Source organism: Leucopleurus acutus (genome assembly GCF_964270905.1).
Source record: "Leucopleurus acutus genome assembly, chromosome: 16".
Lineage (NCBI taxonomy): Eukaryota > Metazoa > Chordata > Mammalia > Artiodactyla > Delphinidae > Leucopleurus > Leucopleurus acutus.
Window position 1 is genome coordinate 17,522,542 of NC_139158.1, and position 17,323 is coordinate 17,539,864.

The 17,323-nt window shown below is 51.8% G+C and overlaps 1 protein-coding gene across 8 annotated transcripts in view; it reads right to left on the bottom strand.

The window, feature by feature from the left end:
- The window catches only part of IL4R (interleukin 4 receptor), a 42,053-nt gene extending 28,459 nt beyond the window's left edge, over nt 1-13,594 (bottom strand). For 3 of the 8 annotated variants that reach the window (XM_082856715.1, XM_082856709.1, XM_082856711.1), the window contains exon 1: nt 12,711-12,835. The gene's annotated coding sequence lies outside the window, so the exon portion shown is untranslated. Of the gene's footprint in view, nt 1-221; nt 340-11,698; nt 11,811-11,929; nt 12,689-12,710; nt 12,836-12,899 lie in introns of those variants that run through there. The other 5 variants (XM_082856716.1, XM_082856710.1, XM_082856712.1 and 2 more) reach the window with 4 other exon arrangements.
- Nucleotides 13,595-17,323: the final 3,729 nt, after the last annotated feature.

Consider the following 17,323-nt stretch of genomic DNA (forward strand, 5'->3'; position numbering starts at 1 on the left):
CGCACCACTGCCTCTCAGAATGTCGTCCCTGCAGCCCTGGCATGTGGTGTTATTAGTCCGATTGGCCAAAGAGGAAACTTGAGGCCTACAGAGGGCAAGTGACAAAGCCAAGTTCATGGAGTGAGGAAGGAGCAGAGTGGGTGAAAGCCTGACCAAGAAAAGAGCAGAAGCAGACAGAGTGGGAAAACACTCCTGCTGACCGGGAAACACACTTAACTCACTCTTTTTATTTGCGGGGAGATGAGTGGCGAGTCTTGAAATGTCAGAAGCCAGCAGCGGCACAGAAGTGACCCAGCGGGGCTCTTCCTGAAGCCAGTGGGGTGTGCAGGCCTCCAGGTCCTCTCCCCTCTCTTGGCCGCAAACCGACGTGGAGGGGGTGGGAGGCTGGATCAGCAGACAGGATGCAGCCGGTCCTCTGACAAGAGGCATGTGGATAGGAAGCCCGGGACAGCAGGCACTGCGGGTGACCTCCCTCTGGAGCCGCTGACCCCTGAAACTCCACAATCTTACGCTGGCCTGAAGCGTCTGCTGAGCTGGTCTGGCAGGGGGGGTAGGGATACACTTCTCCACGGGTCAGCAGCCTTCCCAGAACTGCCGTCCAGCTAGGGTTCCCAGAAGCGAAAGCCACATCACCAGCCCCACCCAGGATAGTGAGGAAGTCCGGCCAGGGCCCCAAAATGGCCTGGGCTCTGCCTGCCTGCCCCACCCCCAGCCCAGAGAGTGGAGGGGAGGGGCGGCAGCAGCAAGAACCAGACACCTCGGCCCAAGAGCCCACCAGGCTCCCCCCGCGCCTACTGTGTGCTTCGCGTCCTCACCCCCTCGCTGGGGCCCCATGTATTCTTGCTGCAGGTGTTTTCTCAGCACCTACTGCGTGCCAGCTACTACAGATGTGGAAAAGGCCATTCATTCATTCAGTCGTGCCTTTTTTCCTTCTTTCCCTTAACAAATATTTGAGCGAGGAGAGAAGCTACTGGAGGATTTGGGGCACAGAGGTGAGACTTCAAAGGCTCCCTCCGGCCTCTGGGGTCAAGGGCAGACGCAGGGACCCATGAGGAGGCCACTGGACTAGCCCAGGCACCAGGTGCCAGGTGCACCAGGGTTGTAGGGAAGAAGAGGTAACAAGAGGTTAAATTCTAGATCTGCTGTGAAGGTAGAGTCAACAGGCTTTGCTGACAGAATGGAGTTCAGGGGCTGCGTCAGAGAAAAGGGGACAAATAGGGGTCAAGAATGACTCTGAAGCTTTCGGCTGGAGCCACTGAAAGGATGCAGGTGCCACCCACCAAGATGGAGTGGGCTGTGGGAAGGACCAGCGTGAGGTCAGGCATCACCAGATACGCAAGAGGCTGTTGAGGACATGAGGAGGGGCGAGGAAGGGCCACCTGGTCCTACAGGGTTGGTGGGGAGCCAGGGGGCAGGTAAATGAACAAGAATCCTCCAGGGGAGGGACGGCGGCATGTGGAGAGGGAGGAAGAATGTCCCCCAGAAGGCATGGTGGGCTCCGTGAGGGCAGGGGACGTGCTCCATCTTCTGGAAGCAGAAAGCCTAGCCGGTGCCCCGCACAGAGCAGGTACTCAATAAATGAGCTTATGTACTTTACTTTATTCTGACTTTTACACTTACACAGTGCTTCCTTCATGCCAGGTACTGTTCTAGGATGCTTTAAGACCCCATATGAGATGAGTACAATTATTAAACCCATTTTACAGATTCTGAAGGATCCTAAGATAGGGAGGACGCGGCCCATTTCCCATCCTACAAGACAGGCCCTTGGCTGCAGTGAGGGGCAGGGGTCATAGGGGATGAGAGCAGTGTAGTCAGAAGGGCCGGAAGACAACACTGTCTACCAGGGGTGGTAAGCGATTCAGACTCCTTCCTCAGGGCAGTAGGGAGCCACTGAAGGCTATTGGGCAGGAGAGGAGCTGCTTTCCAGAAAGCCCACTCTGACCTGCGTGTGGAGAACGAGTGCAGGAGTAGCTGACAGAAGAGGCGGTGCCGCTCGACCTGCAGAAGAGAAGCCAGGCTCTAGCTCTGTTTGGGAGGTAGACGTGGCAGAACTTGGTGATGACCGGTGGCTGGGAGCTGGGAGCAGGGAGGTGGCCTTGGGCTGGAGCACGGGCGGATGGACAGTGGCGGGTGCCGGGAAAGGCATGGTCTTGCTGCGGAAGACCATGCACTTCACCATACTGTGGACCTGGTGAGTCCAAGTAGGCGACGGGCCCCAAGAGGCAACCAGGAGGCAGTATGTCCTAGCGGCCTGGAGCTCAGAAGGAAGGCTCACGCTAGAGACCGGTTTGCAGGTCATCAGCTGTGGCTGAAGCCCGCGGGAGCTTGCAGAGTGAGAGACACAGCCTTGTCTGAGAGGGGAGGGAGGGGGCTGGAGACCGTGAACCTCCTTCGTGGGATTCGGCTGGGCCAGAGCCCCAAGGGGGGTGCACCATCTCCGGGACAGGCTGGCATCCTGTGCTAACAGCCACCTTATGGCAATGTGGACGCTCACGTTGGCTGCGGACACATTAAGTCCAAATGTCCACGGGAGGGGCAGCCGGGTGACTCCATCTAGGATCCTGGAAGCCACGTCCATCCTCAGAAGGTACCAGTGCCCCCAGGGAGGAGGCTGCGCCTGAGGACCTGAGTGCAGACGTCACCTGCTCAGGACCAGCGGCCAGCCTCCATCACTCTGCAAGCCCTTCTTCTGCTTTATTTCTCTTCCTGGCACTTACTCCTCACTGCCTATCACACACGCATGTGTCCTGTGCACAGTCCAAATCCCCCAGAGAACACCAGCTCCTACAGGCTGTGCCCACCCTGTTCACTGCTATAGCCCTACAGCCTAGCACAGTGCCTGGCACACAGTAGCGGGGGGGGGGTCCATAGATATTTGCTGAATGGAAGAATAAATGCACGCACTCCCCCTGGCTGTGTGCAGTGCGGCCTGGCCAGCCATCCCTGATGGAGGCAGGGATACAGCTCCCAGAGCTGGCATTTTCTGCCTCTTACTGCTGGATAAACACTGACCAATTCTGGCTCAGAGTCTCCTCTGAGCCCAAGGCAGGCACCACACCGATCTTGGCCACCCCAAGAGGGGAGGGGGGAGCTGATCTCCAGAGAGCTGGTAATTGGGGCGTTACCCTGATTACTGCTCATTGCCCTGAGACACAGATACAAGATGTCCCGGCCCCAAGATGCTGATTAGAGTTTGGCTGTCTTAGTGACAGTCACGGCTCCCAGTTCGCCTTCTTACTGAGGTCACCAGAAGTCACCATGATTGCCCCCAATTCCTTGAGTCTTTAGAGACCATGCCCTGGGCCCTTCTGCCCATAGGTTCCACCCTTCCCCAACTGAGGAACATGGAAGGTGCAATTATTATCATTCCCTTTGTAGACATGGGGAAACTGAGGCCCAGAGAGGTCCAGGAACCTGCCTAAGGATGCACAGCTAGTAAGAGGTGGGCCTGGGAATTGAACCCAGATCTTTTGGTTCTGGAGTCACAGTACAGCACCTGGCATGGAGGAAGCAGCCGTAAATTCACTCCTTTTATACACCTCTCTGTTTGCTCCTCCCAGCAAGCCCCGTGTGGAAGATGTGGTTAAACATTACCTGCACAGAGGAGGAAATTGATGCTCAGGGGAATTCAGAAATAGTCTCAAGGTAACGAGGCAGAAAGTGATGAACTAGAACTTGGCCTCCACCACGACCACTGTTTGCCCAGTCCTCACAGGGAGCATGTCTCAACAGGGACCAGGACTTTGGTCCCTGGGCAAACACAAAGCAGTCAGCACAGATAAGAGCTCACTGTTCATGGTCTGTCTGCAGACGGGGGGGGTTGGGATGGGGCTGTCCCTCGAGTTCTTTCTGTTGTCTCATCCTTTATCATTCTTGGCACGGTCAGGGACACACAGATGTGTGGGGACACCCACATGGGCAGGGACACCCACATGGGCAGGGACCCCAGAGCATCTAAGATGCGGAAGCGTAACTCTGAGCCTAAGCGCGTGGACTCTGCACTGACTGGCTGGGAGACCTTGACACACTGTGGTCCTCTCAGAGCCTCGGTCTCCTTATCTGTGAAATGAGAGCTGAACCACTTGCCTCCTGGGGCGGTTGAGGGGAGGCAAAGAGACCATGGCTGGCATAGCTGGGCAGAAGAGGCTTAGGGCAGTGCTGATGGAGCAGGCAGCAAAAGCTCGTCTCCAAACGCCAAGTACAGACCCTGAGTACATGACAGCTGCCATGACAGCACAGAAGGGTCTCAGAGTACAAGCTGAGTATAGGAAGCTGGGCTTGAAAGGGCGATACTCATTCCATTTATATGAAGTCCAAAAGGACACAAACCAATCGTGGGGTTAGTGGTCAGGAAAGTGTCCTGGGGAGGGTGGGGCGGGAGAGAATCTTCTGGGGGGCGAGTCATGCTTTGTTTCCTGATCAGGTTATACACGCTTGTGTTTACTTTGTGAAGCTGGGCACTTGTCTGCATGCACATTGCAATAAAAAGAAAAAGAAAAATACGATGGGTGAGAGGGAAGGGAATAGAGCAGAGGGTGCACGAGGCTACTGGGCTTTGTCATCGAAGGTCTCAGAACAGCCAGTTCTCAGAGCTGGTGGATCCCCAAAGACCCCGGAGTCCAAGTCAGCTAACACTTCAAGTTCCCCTAGGCCTTTGCCACGGGGCCATCAACCCTCTAGTTGCCTGCTTCCAGCAATGGGGCGCTCACTCCCTCCGGGGGCAGTTCCCAGCTCCCAGCCACCTCTCATGGCCACGGAGGGTCATCTCCCCCAACGTCAACCAAATATCTAAGAGAATGCAGATGCATGACCTCAGTGGGTAGAGAGGGGGCAGGTGGCGAGCACATGTCCAGTCCTAACAGGCACCCGCCACTCTGCTTTGCACCATGTAAATGAAGACCTAGGGGTCACTAGGGTGCTCGATTTTTCACAAGAAGCTAGAAACCCAGATTTGTATGTATATTACCCTGGTTTTTAAATGCTCAATTTTTAAAAACCACACCCCACATTTGTGGTCCCTCTGTGGCTTACAACCACCAGGTGATGTCCTCCTGGGTGAGTGGGTGTCCTGAGATACCAGAAGACCCCCAATGAGAGGAAAGAAGCAACAGGTGAGACCCCTCCCCCGCACCTTCCCTAAGCTCCCTAAGCTCTGGCACCCCCAAACGTTCCTTCCTTCTGTCCCCGTGGGATGCGGTTGTTATGGTGATGAGAGGGAGCAAGGCTGGAGACACGCCATCACCGCCTGCCCTCCTGTGGCCGAGCAGTATCATTTGTCAGTGAGGAGTTCCAAAATTTTGCAAAAGCCCCATTGCTTTCCTCCTCAGGGGGTGCAGACGAGGGGATCAAAGAGCAGTCCTTACACCCCCCCAGCCCTGCCCCACCCTCCCCATATGAGCCACAGACTCCCCACTTCCCTTGGGCTGTTTCCTCTGCCTCTCAGTGCCCTCCTCCTACGCCACCCTCTCAGGATGTTCCTGACCAAATGCTACTCTTTCCTCCCCCCACCTCCCAGCTCTGCCTGTCCCTCTGTCCAAACATCATTTCCATGCTCATAAAGAGTGAGCCGTGCGCATCATTTTGCTCCATTTCCAGACTGAAAGTCCTCCAGGCCAGGGACTGTGTCTCATGCACGTCTCCTTGCGAACGCAGAGGCAGCCAACCAATGATGGCGAAACTGAAGTCGCTGGCTGCCTCACTGTGGATGTGTTCCTTCCTCCAGGCCTTTGTACAAGCCATTCTCACTGCCTAGAATGCCAGCCAGTGTTTACACCCAACGACTAGTATGAGTACAGGGATGTTTACAATGCCTTTCATAATCACTATGTGTTGTTATTTTCACAAAAACCCTAGAGAGGGGCAAAGCGAGTCATATCCCCATGTTACGGTTTAGGAAATTGAGGCCCAAAGAGGGAAAATGACTTGCCCAAGATCACTGAGCAAGTGGGTTGCAGAGCTGAGACTAAAATGCAAGTTTCTTTTTTTTTTTTTTTTAAACTCATGCGGCTACCAGACTGGGGTCAAAGAAAAGTCCTTCGACGTTAGAGGGGAAGAAAAGAAAATAAAGAATTGGAAAGTTAGTCAGGAAAAATGCAAATAAAGATAACAGGTATATGATATTAATACTGAATAAAATGGAATTTAAGGCATCAAAGTATTACAAGAAAGGTAGCTGTTTTATACTGATAAAAGGAGCAGCTCACCAAGAAGGTATAAAAATCATGAGCCCTCTTCTACTCGTATTGTATATTGTTTATAAGCACCTAACAACATACCTACGAAAACGAAGCAAAAAACTGAGAGGAGGCCAGAGAAAAATGAACAGATCCTCTATCATAGTGGGAGATATATCAGGTAGAGAAAACTACATAAAAACAGAGAAAATATAAATGATATAATTAGTAAGCATGAACAAAATATATTTCTAGAACTTTAACCCAACAAAAACACACATCCTTTCAAATGCAAGAGGAACAAACAGAAAAAAAATGGACCAGAAAATCCTACAAAGACGATCTCGACAAATTCTCCATCACTGATATCATAGAATCTACAATTATTGACCATTATGCAATACATTCAGAAATCAACAATCAAAAGATAACTTAAAATATTCCATCTACCTTAAAAAAATTATAACGCACATAACACTTTTAATCAAAAGGGAAATTATAAACTATAATAGTTAGCAGTGAATGACACTGTGTAACAAGACCTGTGGAATGAAGCCATAGCAGTACTCAGAGAAAAAATTATAGCCTGCAGTGGATTTACTAGAAAATAAGAAAGACTGAGAATGACTGTTAGCCTCAAACAAGGAACCTCAGAATGGAAGAAACCTTAATTGACAGCAGCTCGTGTAGAGGAGAGAACTGGAGGGTTTAGCTGACAAGTTCAATACCAGCCCCTACTGGGGTGTGGCCACTACAAAGTATGATTGCAGGTGGTATCAACAGAGGTATGGACTCCAGATCCAAGGGGGTGAGAGTCTCCCTCCTCTCTGACCAGGCAGGCTTTGGGGGAGGCAATGGTTTCTATGTGGGACTCTGACCAATTAGAACATGCCCAAAGCCAGACTGAAGAGGAAGAATGACTGAATGAATTATGGCTGTGTCATCTGAATAAGAGAATCACTGCACTGGGATGGTAGAGGATGCTTACTACCTCCAAGGGGTAGAACCAAAGCCAGAAAGCAAAAGTTCCTGGAAAGCTAATTTGGCTAAATCCCAGGAAAGATATTCTCCCAGTTAGAGCTGTCCAACAGTAGAATCTGGTTTCTAGAAGGCCTACTCCCCATAAGCGAGACTGTTGGGAAGCTGAGGGTCTGCGGGCTTGGAGGGCTGCCCCCACAGAGATCTGGCGTCCCTCCTCTCTGGAGAAGTTCCTCTTAAAAAGACAAAACACTCTCTTGGCTGCTTCAGGAAACCCTCAGGCCTTCCGCAGTTCACCAAAACAGCTCTTGGTGACTGTGCTCCCTTATTTCTAACCTAGAAACCTACTTCTTTTAAACTCTGCTCCTTGGGCTGGACGGCTCAGAATAGTAGTTAAATGCATAGGCTTCGAGCCCTGGATTTGAACCAGATTCTGCCCCTTCCAAGTTGTATCACCGAGTAAGTCTCTTCCCTGAGCCTCAGTTTCCTCCCCAGGGAACTGGGGAGGCACCGACGCATCTACCTGCCTCCACGACCCTCAGCCCCACCACGCCCCCTCTGCTTTAGGGTGTCTGCCATGCTGGGAAGATGCTCATCGGTAAAATAATCTGTAAAATGATCTGGGCAATGACTGGATCACCTGTGACGTCGGTCCTGGCCTGACCACGTGCACAGGGCTGCTGGGCAGGTCGATGGGAGGTGAGCAGTTCCTACCTCGTAGAGTTACTGTACAAGTTGAGTGAGACAATGCAGGCCTCTGGCTGCTATTGGCCTGCCTGACCTCTCTCCCCAGGCCTCTTCAACTTGCTTCAACTCCAGCCAACCACATCAGCTTCCTCAGGGCCTTTGCACTTGCTGTTCCTTCTGCTGGGATCACTCTTTCCCCAGATATCCACGTGTCTATGTCAGGTCTTAGCTCAAAAGTCACCTCCAGGGCTTCCCTGGTGGCGCAGTGGTTGAGAGTCCGCCTGCCGATGCAGGGGACACGGGTTCGTGCCCCGGTCCGGGAAGATCCCACATGCCGCAGAGCCATGGCCGCTGAGCCTGCGCGTCCGGAGCCTGTGGTCCGCAACGGGAGAGGCCACAACAGTGAGAGGCCCGCGTACCACAAAAAAAAACACAAAAAAGTCACCTCCACCACTAGATGGTCAGCTCCATGAGGGCCCTTGTTGCTGCATCAGTCACTGCTGTGTCCCCAGCCCCAGCAAGCTTGCTGAGTTGAGTATAAGAAGCGGCCCCCATGCTGGCACTCAAGACATGTGCGCGTCTGTCACTTCCAGCTTCGCAAACTGGCTCTGCAGGCCGGAGGCTGTTAGTCCCTTCACAGTCCTGTTGCTTAGAACACCTCCTCCCTCTCAGGAAAGCTGTCCCACCAAACCCTCGAGGGCCAAGCTTCTCTCCCCCTCACCCGGACCCCCCTCCTCCCTCTCTCTCTGGAGGGAGGGGGAGGGGGGCTCAGATGCCAGCCCAGATGGTGAGCATCCTGACAGTCTCAGCTCCCAGGCCTGCTTTGGTGAAGACTTGGATTTCTTAAGTGACGTCGAGAAGATGAGGAGTCCCAAGGGGGCCCCAAGAATGAAAATGAGTCAGTCGGAGGCAAACCCGAAACCTCAGAGGCATCACCACTTCTTGGAAAGGCGAAGATGTGTGCATTTAGACAGAACTGTGCACGCAGAGCGGGGGCAGCAGCAGGCCCGGAAATGGGGCCGGTCGGGCGGACGAGACCTTTTCTAGCATCCTCTCTGGTTCCCTCCACCTGGCCCGCTCCTCCAGGGTCTCTGCCCCTTGTCCTTCTAAATGTCCCTCCTCAGAGAGGCTCCCCCGACTCCACCCCCACACTGCTTCCAAGCACTGTCACTATGTGACACGATACTGTAGGTGCCTGTCATCCTGGGTGAGATCCTGGGGGCCAGGTGTGTTTCCGAATTCAGAATTACTCAGATTAGAGAAAGGTCATCTTGTATAAAATACCACCCATCAAAACTACCCCTGCCCCCCATGGGGCCCGAGGAGCACACTGTGACCCATCACATGAACATCTCTGCAGCGGGACACACGAGTCTTCACACCAAGGGCAATAAATAAAGCCTCCAAAGGGCCTCGCATTTAGCTCATGTCAGGTCTTGCTTCCACCTGAGTGATGAGAACGCTTCCGGTTTCCAGAGCTGTGGGTTTCCAATGTTAGATAAGGAGTATAGATCTGTGTATGTTTGTTTGTGTACTGCCTGTTTTCAGAACTAGAAGTCGAACTCCAGGAGAGCAAGGACTTTGTCCAGTGCTCTATTAGTAGCACCTGGCACCTTGCCTGGCACACAAGTACCCAATAAATATCCGAAGAAGAAATGAATGAGGAAGCCAGGCGCTGGATGTGAAGAAGTGACTCTGTCCTGATCGGGGAGAGAAATAGCAATCACGGAGCTGTGGGCAAGGTATCTCCAAAAATCATCTCACGAATACCGCCCCCTCCCCCTCCAAACACCCATTTTACTGACAAGCAAACTGAGGCTCAGAGAGCTTAAGCAACTTCCTCCAGATCCCACAGCTAGGAAGAACAGCAAGCTGCCATTTGAACCTGGGGCCCTGTCTTCAAGCCTTTTCTCTGCCTCAGGGTCAGAGAAGCAGAATGACTTGGCTGGAAGCAAAGCAACAGGGGTTACGGCCCATCAGATGCAGGGTCCCCTGGTCTCTCTAGGTCTCTCATCCTCCACTGGGGTTCTCCCATCCACATTCTTGCAAGGGCAAATTCGTACAACATCTAGGCAAGCGTCGGCCTCTCTTCTAGCGGAGCCAAGGGAAATCTGGTCAAACAAGACTGGTATGTCTCCACGGTCCTGAGGGATGCTCCAAAAGATGTCCCTCTCGGCCACCCCAGCAAAGTGGCACAGTGGGAAAGGACAGAGGTTGGGAAGGAAAGCAGGTTTGAATCCCTCCATCTGTCACTCTTAGATGTGCTCTTAGATGTACGACCTTAGGCAAGGCCGCCACACACATCTCTGAGTCTTGGTTTCCTCACCTGCAAAGTGGGCAGATTAAATGCCATCCAATGGGGTTCATTTATTTACTTAACAAAGATATAGTGCTTGCTTCACACTGGGCGCTGTTCTGTATGCTTGGCACTTATGAGTTCAGTTCATCATCACTACAAATGGTATAAAGTAGACACTATGATTTCACAGATGGGGAAACTGAAGTCTTGAGAACTTGGCTCCATGAGAAGTGGCAAAGCCAGCATTTGAACCTGTGCGATCTGGCCCCAGAGTCCATGCTCTTAACCTCCAAGCTCTATTTCTTGACAGCTAACAACAGACATGGATACTGACTGTGGATGTGTTGTGTTGGAAACTGTGCTAAGGAGCTTATAGAACATGATGTCATTAGCACTCATAGAAGCTCAATTTTACAAACGTGAGGAAACGAAGCACCCAGGGGGCCTCTGTCCCTGCTCCACTCCCAGCTGCCATCAAGGGCAGTGGACATTTGATCCCAAACTCTCTCCTCCATCCGGGGGGTAGGGATGGGGGGTATGGGGATAGAGAGAAGGGGGTCCGGGAAAGCGTCTCTCTTCTCATTTCCTTGATACTGCATTTCAGCTCCTCTTCTGAATCTGAACAGCAGGAAATTGTGAATGCCTTCGGGGACAGCATTCCTGCCCCTCCCTCGGCTTTCTGCAACCCTGGGCTTTGCTGTACAAAACACATCAGTTACTCAGTCACTGTCCAGAATTTGGAAAACCTCAGGTCATCCCAGACCTGCTGGTAACTGGGTGTATTGTAACCAGCGTGACTGGTTAGTGGTTTTCCCTCCCTGCGGCCTTCCCCCAGCCTCCCTCTAGATTTAGCTCCAGAGGTCCGCGGTGGGGCCCAGGAATCTGTATCGTGATTCTTATGGTTCAGGCAAAGGTAAAATACACTGGCCTACACTCCTTGGCATGGCATTCAAGGCCTTTCACAACACTCCCCACCTTTCCATCCAGCACTGGCTTTTCCCCCGCTCCCTGAATGACCTCCTAGCCTTTATCCATGCTGTTCCCACTGTTCAGCATGCTGTTCCCTCTCATTCTACACCTACCAAGCTCCTCTCCTCCTCTCCCAGGGCTGGCTCAGAGGTCCCTGCTCCATGAAGTCTGTCCCACTGACCCATGAAGGTTGATCACCCCCTACCTGTGCTTCCTCCCTTCCTCATAGCTCTCCCCAACTGCCCCCCGAGAGGGAGCTCCTTGAGGGCAAACACCAGTGCGCTGAACAGCACTCAGGCAGTGCCCAGTGAGTGCTAATGAGTGAATGAATGGCTGGGGTAGGTCACCCCCCTTTCTATCCCTCAGCATCCTCATCTGTACTCATGGTGGGGCTAGCTGAGTTCAAGTGGCCTTTGTAGGACTCTGGAAACCCCTGACTGTGGGGGACACCTGGACAAAAGTAAAACTGAGCCTCAGTTTTCCCACTGGACTTAAGGATTTTAATAAAGGCACTGCTGCCCCAGCAAATGCCTGGTGATCCTAAAAGGCCGCCCATAGGGGAGGAGTTGCAGGGGGGCGGGGGTCCTACCTCGCCGCAGAGGGCAAAGGCTGGGATTCAAGCAGCGTAAGTGCTGGCCTGGGGGTGATGTGTGAATCCCAGCAGCAGGCACCGTTTGCTGGTCCCCAGACCAGCAAGAGAAGAAGAAGAAGGAGAAGGAGAGGAAGGAGAAGGAGAGGAAGGAGAGGAAGGAGAAGAAGAATCTAGATTCCTGGGTTTACTGAATCTGAATCTCACCAAAAAGAGCCTGAGAAACTGCACCTTAAGCGAATCCCCTGGAGAATTTGTTTCCGGGGTAGTTTGACAAATGTTGACATGTGGAGGGCAGTGGGCTCTGGTGCCAGAATGAGTGCATTGGAATCCTGCTCTGCACTTTTTTTGTGGGCATCACAAAAAAAGTCATGTAAGCTGCCTGTGCCTCAGCAGTTCTTATCTGCAAAATGGCCACAATAAACACAAAGCAGCGACCAGAAAGGTTATTTTGAACTTTAACTCAGAATACTTTCAGTGCTCAGGGCAGGCCCGTACAACGTAAGTCCCAGCAAATGATCGCTATTATTGGGCCCATCCAATACTCAAATAAGGACAGCAGAGGTCGAAAGGGCCTTGTTTCACCAGATTCCTCTATCCAAATCCTCACCGACCTCCCGTGCGCGGGGTTGGGGGTGACTGCCCAGAGAAGACGAGGGAGGTTGGTGGCCCAAGACCTGCCTCCCCCCACGCTCATGACGTTCCCAAGCCCCTTCAAGGGGCCGCCCCTCTGACGTGTCGGGGACGGGGCGAGTTTGGGGCGTGCGGGTGTCTGAGCATCAGCCCTAACCTCCCCAGCCCCGCTTCAGGTGCGCTGGGCGGAACGCACGGAGGCTCCGCTGCCCCTCGCGCGAAGAGGAGCCGGCAGGTGAGCGATCCCCACTGGGGGTCGGGAAACCCCGGGGTCCCCGCCGCCTGGCGTCCCGCCGGCGGCCCAGCGCCCTGTGGACCGCCGCCGCGTGCCCGGGCCGATCCCCCAGCCTCCCACCCGTGCGCGGGCCCCGGGTCCTACCTGTGCGCTCCTGGTCCAGTCGCCGCTCCAGCGCCGGAGCGGGAAGTGGGAGACACCCCGGGCGGCCGTCCCAGCCTTGGCTGCGTCGGGCGGGGCTTTCCTAGGCAGCCTGCCAAGCCCGCCCAGCTTCCTGCGCCCCGCCCCGCTCCCCGCCCATTGGCCTGCGCCGCCCCTCACCGCCCCGCTCACCCCGCGCTCCTCGGGTCGCCCTCCCGGCAGGGGCGCCGACGGTCACAGCTGAGTCCCTGTCCCGGTCCCCTCCGTCCCCGCAGTCCGAGGGACTGCCGATCTCTCCCGGAGGCGATCCCAGCGCCCGGGCCCCAAAGCCACTGGAGGTCACATCCCAGCGGGGAGAACTCCGCAGGGCTTCCCCTAGCTCTCAGAATAAAATCCCAGCTCCGGGTGGAGCCTCCGGATTTGGCACCAGCCGGTCCCACCGCCCCTGCCCCTGCCTGTCCTGCTGAGGCCCCTCTCTGCCTCTCTAGGCACAGGGGGCAGGTCCGTTAAGGGTTGGGGGGCTGGGCATCTTTAATCCTGCTACTCTTCCCCGACAGCCCAACTTTTGCTGGATGCGGACGTGTGTTCTTCTCTTCAGCAAACGTTTTCTGAGCGCCTTCGATATGCCGGGCTCTATCAAAATGTAGATTGTAAAAAAAAAAAAAAAAAAAAAATGTAGATTGTAAAACAACTCTTCAATCAACAGTTAGTACCATCTGGCAGACCCCTTTCTAAGGCCATGCATATATTAACTGACAGCTACCCTGTGAGGGAGCTATACTACTGTCCCCCAGTTTACAGATGGGGAAACTTGCTCAGAATCATGCAGCCGGTGTGGGATTCCAACCCACGCTCCATGGACCACTAATCACTGCACACCGTAAAAGCCCTGTTGGAGCCCAGAAGGTAGGGAAAAACAGTAAACGAATAAAGTATTTCAGGTAACAAGAGATACCAAGAAGAGAGTAAAACAGGAGAGACTTATCTCCTCCTGGAGGAGGAGACGTTTGAGCTTCTAGCCTGAAGGGGATGGGGGCAAGACTAGTTTAGAAAGTGAGAACAGCAAGTGCAAAGGCCCTGGGGTGGGAACCAATTTATCATGTTGGAGGAATTGCCTGAAGGCCAGGTTGGCTGGAGAGCCTTGAGGAGGGGAGAGGGGAAGAAGGTCAGGTAGGAGGTGTGCAGACCCAGGCTGGATAGTGCTGGGGTCCCCTCCTAAACATGAAATCTTCTTTTGCCCCGTCTTTGTGTCTCTGAGTTTGTGCCAACTTTTATCTGGAGACAGTGGAAGTCTCACTTTGGGAATGTGTGGTCTGGGCTGTCTGCCCTCCTGGCCTCCCGAACTGGGCTCCCACCCTGTTTTCTGCATCTTTAAGTCATTCTTCACTCTTCCCTCGCTTCCACCAGACCGACTGCTTCTGCGTCTGCGTACGAACCCCACTGCTTACTGTCGGACTCTGGGTGAAGTGGCTCGTGCACTGTGCCTCAGCTCCCACATCTGCAAAGTGGGGATGATCACAGGCCCCACCTCACAGGGTCTGAAATACATGTGATGAGATGCATGAAAAGTTCTTGGAGCAACGCCTGGCACATAGTAGGCGCTCAATAGATGTTCGCTGTTGTTCTGATCAGAAGGAAGATGAGAAGCCAATTCAGAGCCTGCTTCCTCCACCTGTTTGCTTGGTTGTGAAATGGGGGTAAAAACAGCACTGAAAAGACAGGAAAGGATGGGGCAGATGTGGTTGGATGTGAAGACATTTGGGAAATCTGGAGAAAGGGAATATGGGAGTTCTTGCCACTTTTTTGTAAGTCTGAAATTATGTCAATATAGAGCATTAATGACCCAACGCAGCCAAAAAAAAAAAAAAAAAGTTAACGAAAATAAGGCATTGTCCTGAAGCCTTAGAAGGATAATAAATGTAAAGTTTGCCCTCTCGCATGCAGCTGCACTATTTGGATTCCTGCCTGAGCTGTCCAAACTTTGTCAGTGGCTGCCCTGTGTCAGGCTTTGGAGGGGGAGCTGGAGGCCCCAAAGCAGTAACAGCTCAGGCCCTCAACACAGGCGGTTGCCAAGTGCGGCCTCAACACGAGCTCAGCTCACATTACATTACTGGTTTCTAATCCTGTCTTTCAGGTTTACATTGTTTTTTTTAATTTTAGAACAGTTGTAGATTTTACAGAAAAATTGTTAGTACAGAGAGCTCTTATAGTACCCCCTCCCCTGTGCATAATTTCCCCTATTAGTAACATCGTGCATTCATGCAGTACATTTGTAACAGTTAGTGAACCGGTGTTTATACATTATTATTAACTGAAGTCTGCTCTTTACATTAAGGTGAAAGCTCGCTTTCTTCTGAGCTGTTCTGTGGGTTTTGACAAATGCATAATGACATCTATCCACCAGGAGAGCAACATAAAGAAGAGTTTCACCTTCCTGAAAATCCCCTAGGCTTCACTTCCTCCTCTCCATGAACCTTGGAAGCCACTGATCTTTTTACTGTCCCTATAGTTTTGCTTTCTCCAGGATGCCATATAGTTGGAATCTGACCGTATATAGCCTCTTAAGACTGGCTTCTTTCACTTAGTAATATGCATTTAAGGTCCCCCCCATGTCTTTTCACGGCTTGCTACCTCATTTCTTTTTAGCACTGAATAATATTCCATGGTCTGGATGGACCACTCCTTATTTAGCCATTCACCTACAGAAGGACTCCTTGACTGCTTTCAGTTTTTGACAAGTATGAATAAAGCTGCTATAAACACTTGTGTGCAGGTTTTTACGTGGACACGTTTTCAACTCCTTTGGGTAAATACCGAGTGTGATTGCTAAGATCATGTGGTAAGAATACATTTAGTTTTGTAAGGAGCTGCCCAACTCTTCCAAAATGGCTGTGCCATTTCGCATTTCCGCCAGCAGCGAATGAGAGTTCCTGTTGCTCTGCGTTCCTGCCAGCATTCGGTGTTGTCAGTTTTGGGGATCTTAGCCAGTCTAGTAGACGTGTAATGGTAGCTCATGTTTGTTTTCATCTACAAGTTCCTTAAAGATATATTATGTTGAGCATATTTTCATATGCTTATCTGCCATCTGTGTATCTTCTTTTTCATCTGTCAAGATCTTTTGCCCATTTTTAAATAGGGTTGTTTGTTTTCTTAGAGTTGAGTTTTTAAAAATTCTTTGTATATTTTGGATACAAGTCCTTTATTGGACATGTGTTTTGCAAAGATTTTCTCCAAGCTTTGGCTTATCTTTTCATTCTCTTAACAAGGTTTTCTGTAAAGTGGAATTTTTGACTTTAAATGAAAGTCAACTTATTAAAAAATGAAAGTCAACTTATTAAGTTTTTTCATTCGTGGATCACGCTCTTGGTGTTGTTATCTAGAAACTTATTGCCAAACCTAGATCCTAGATTTTCTTCTATGTCATCTTCTAGAAGTTTTATAGTTTTGCATTGTACATTCAGGTTTATGATCCATTTTGCATTATTTTTTGTGAAAGGTAGAAGGTCTATGTATAGAATCCCTTCCTTCCTTCCTTCCTCCCTCCCTCCCTCCCTCCCTCCTCCCTCTCTCTCTCTTTCTTTCTTTCTCTCTTTCTTTCTTTCTCTCTCTCTTTCTTTCTTTCTTTCTTTCTTTCTTTCTGTTGTCTGCCTGTCTGTCTGTCTCTGTCTCTCTCTCTCTCTCAGCTCACACTTGGGATCCTTGAGCTGACATGTGAGAAGTCCAGCTACCCTGAAGCCACAGTCCTGGAGAGAGAACATGGAGAGAACACAGAGAGACAGAGAGAAAGGCCGGAGGAATCCCAGCTGTACAGGACTTCCCAGCCCAGGCCCAGATGTGAGCAAACGAGCCCTCAGATGTTTCCAGCTCCCATTCCTGAGCCATCCCAGCTGACACCAAGAGGAACAGACATGAGCCAAGCCCACTGAACCCTGACCAAATTGCAAAGTCACCAGCAAAATGAATGTTGCTACTGTTTCAATCTGATGCCAAGTAGCACAGAGACAAACTGTCCCCACTGAGCCCGGCCAGGTTGCAGATTCATGAGCTAAATAAATGCCACAAAATTTGGGGATAGTTTGTTTTGCAGCCATTGTACCTTGAACTGCTGCAGACCTACAATACTCACCTCTCACGTTCTTCCTTGCCAACAGAACCCAGGCTTCTTCAGGGCAGCGATGTACCCTCCCTGAGGCAATGGATCATGATTTGTTTCAGCCAATCATGACAGTCCCGTTCCAGCTTTCCTAGCCTCCCTTGTCCTATGGGTGGCTGAGTGACCAGTTCTGCCAACTAAACACACATGGAAGTCTGTATGTGGGGGAGTGCTTCCGGGGCAATGTTAGTATTCCTGATAGAAGGGGTCTTGCGGCTGTGAACACAGACCATCCTGCCGCCAGGAGGGAAGGCCAAGACAACCGCAGTGTGGGAGTCCTGATGTCTGCGGGCTACAGAAACAACTCCAGCAAGGGCCAGTATCTGGTATTCTTGTAAGGTGAAAAGAGTTTTCCAGACATGGGAGCCCTGACATCTTTGAACAGCTGAACCGCAGCAGCTGTGGTCTACCTCCAGACACCATTTCTCCACAGGAGAAATTTTGACTTTTTGTCATTTTGCAG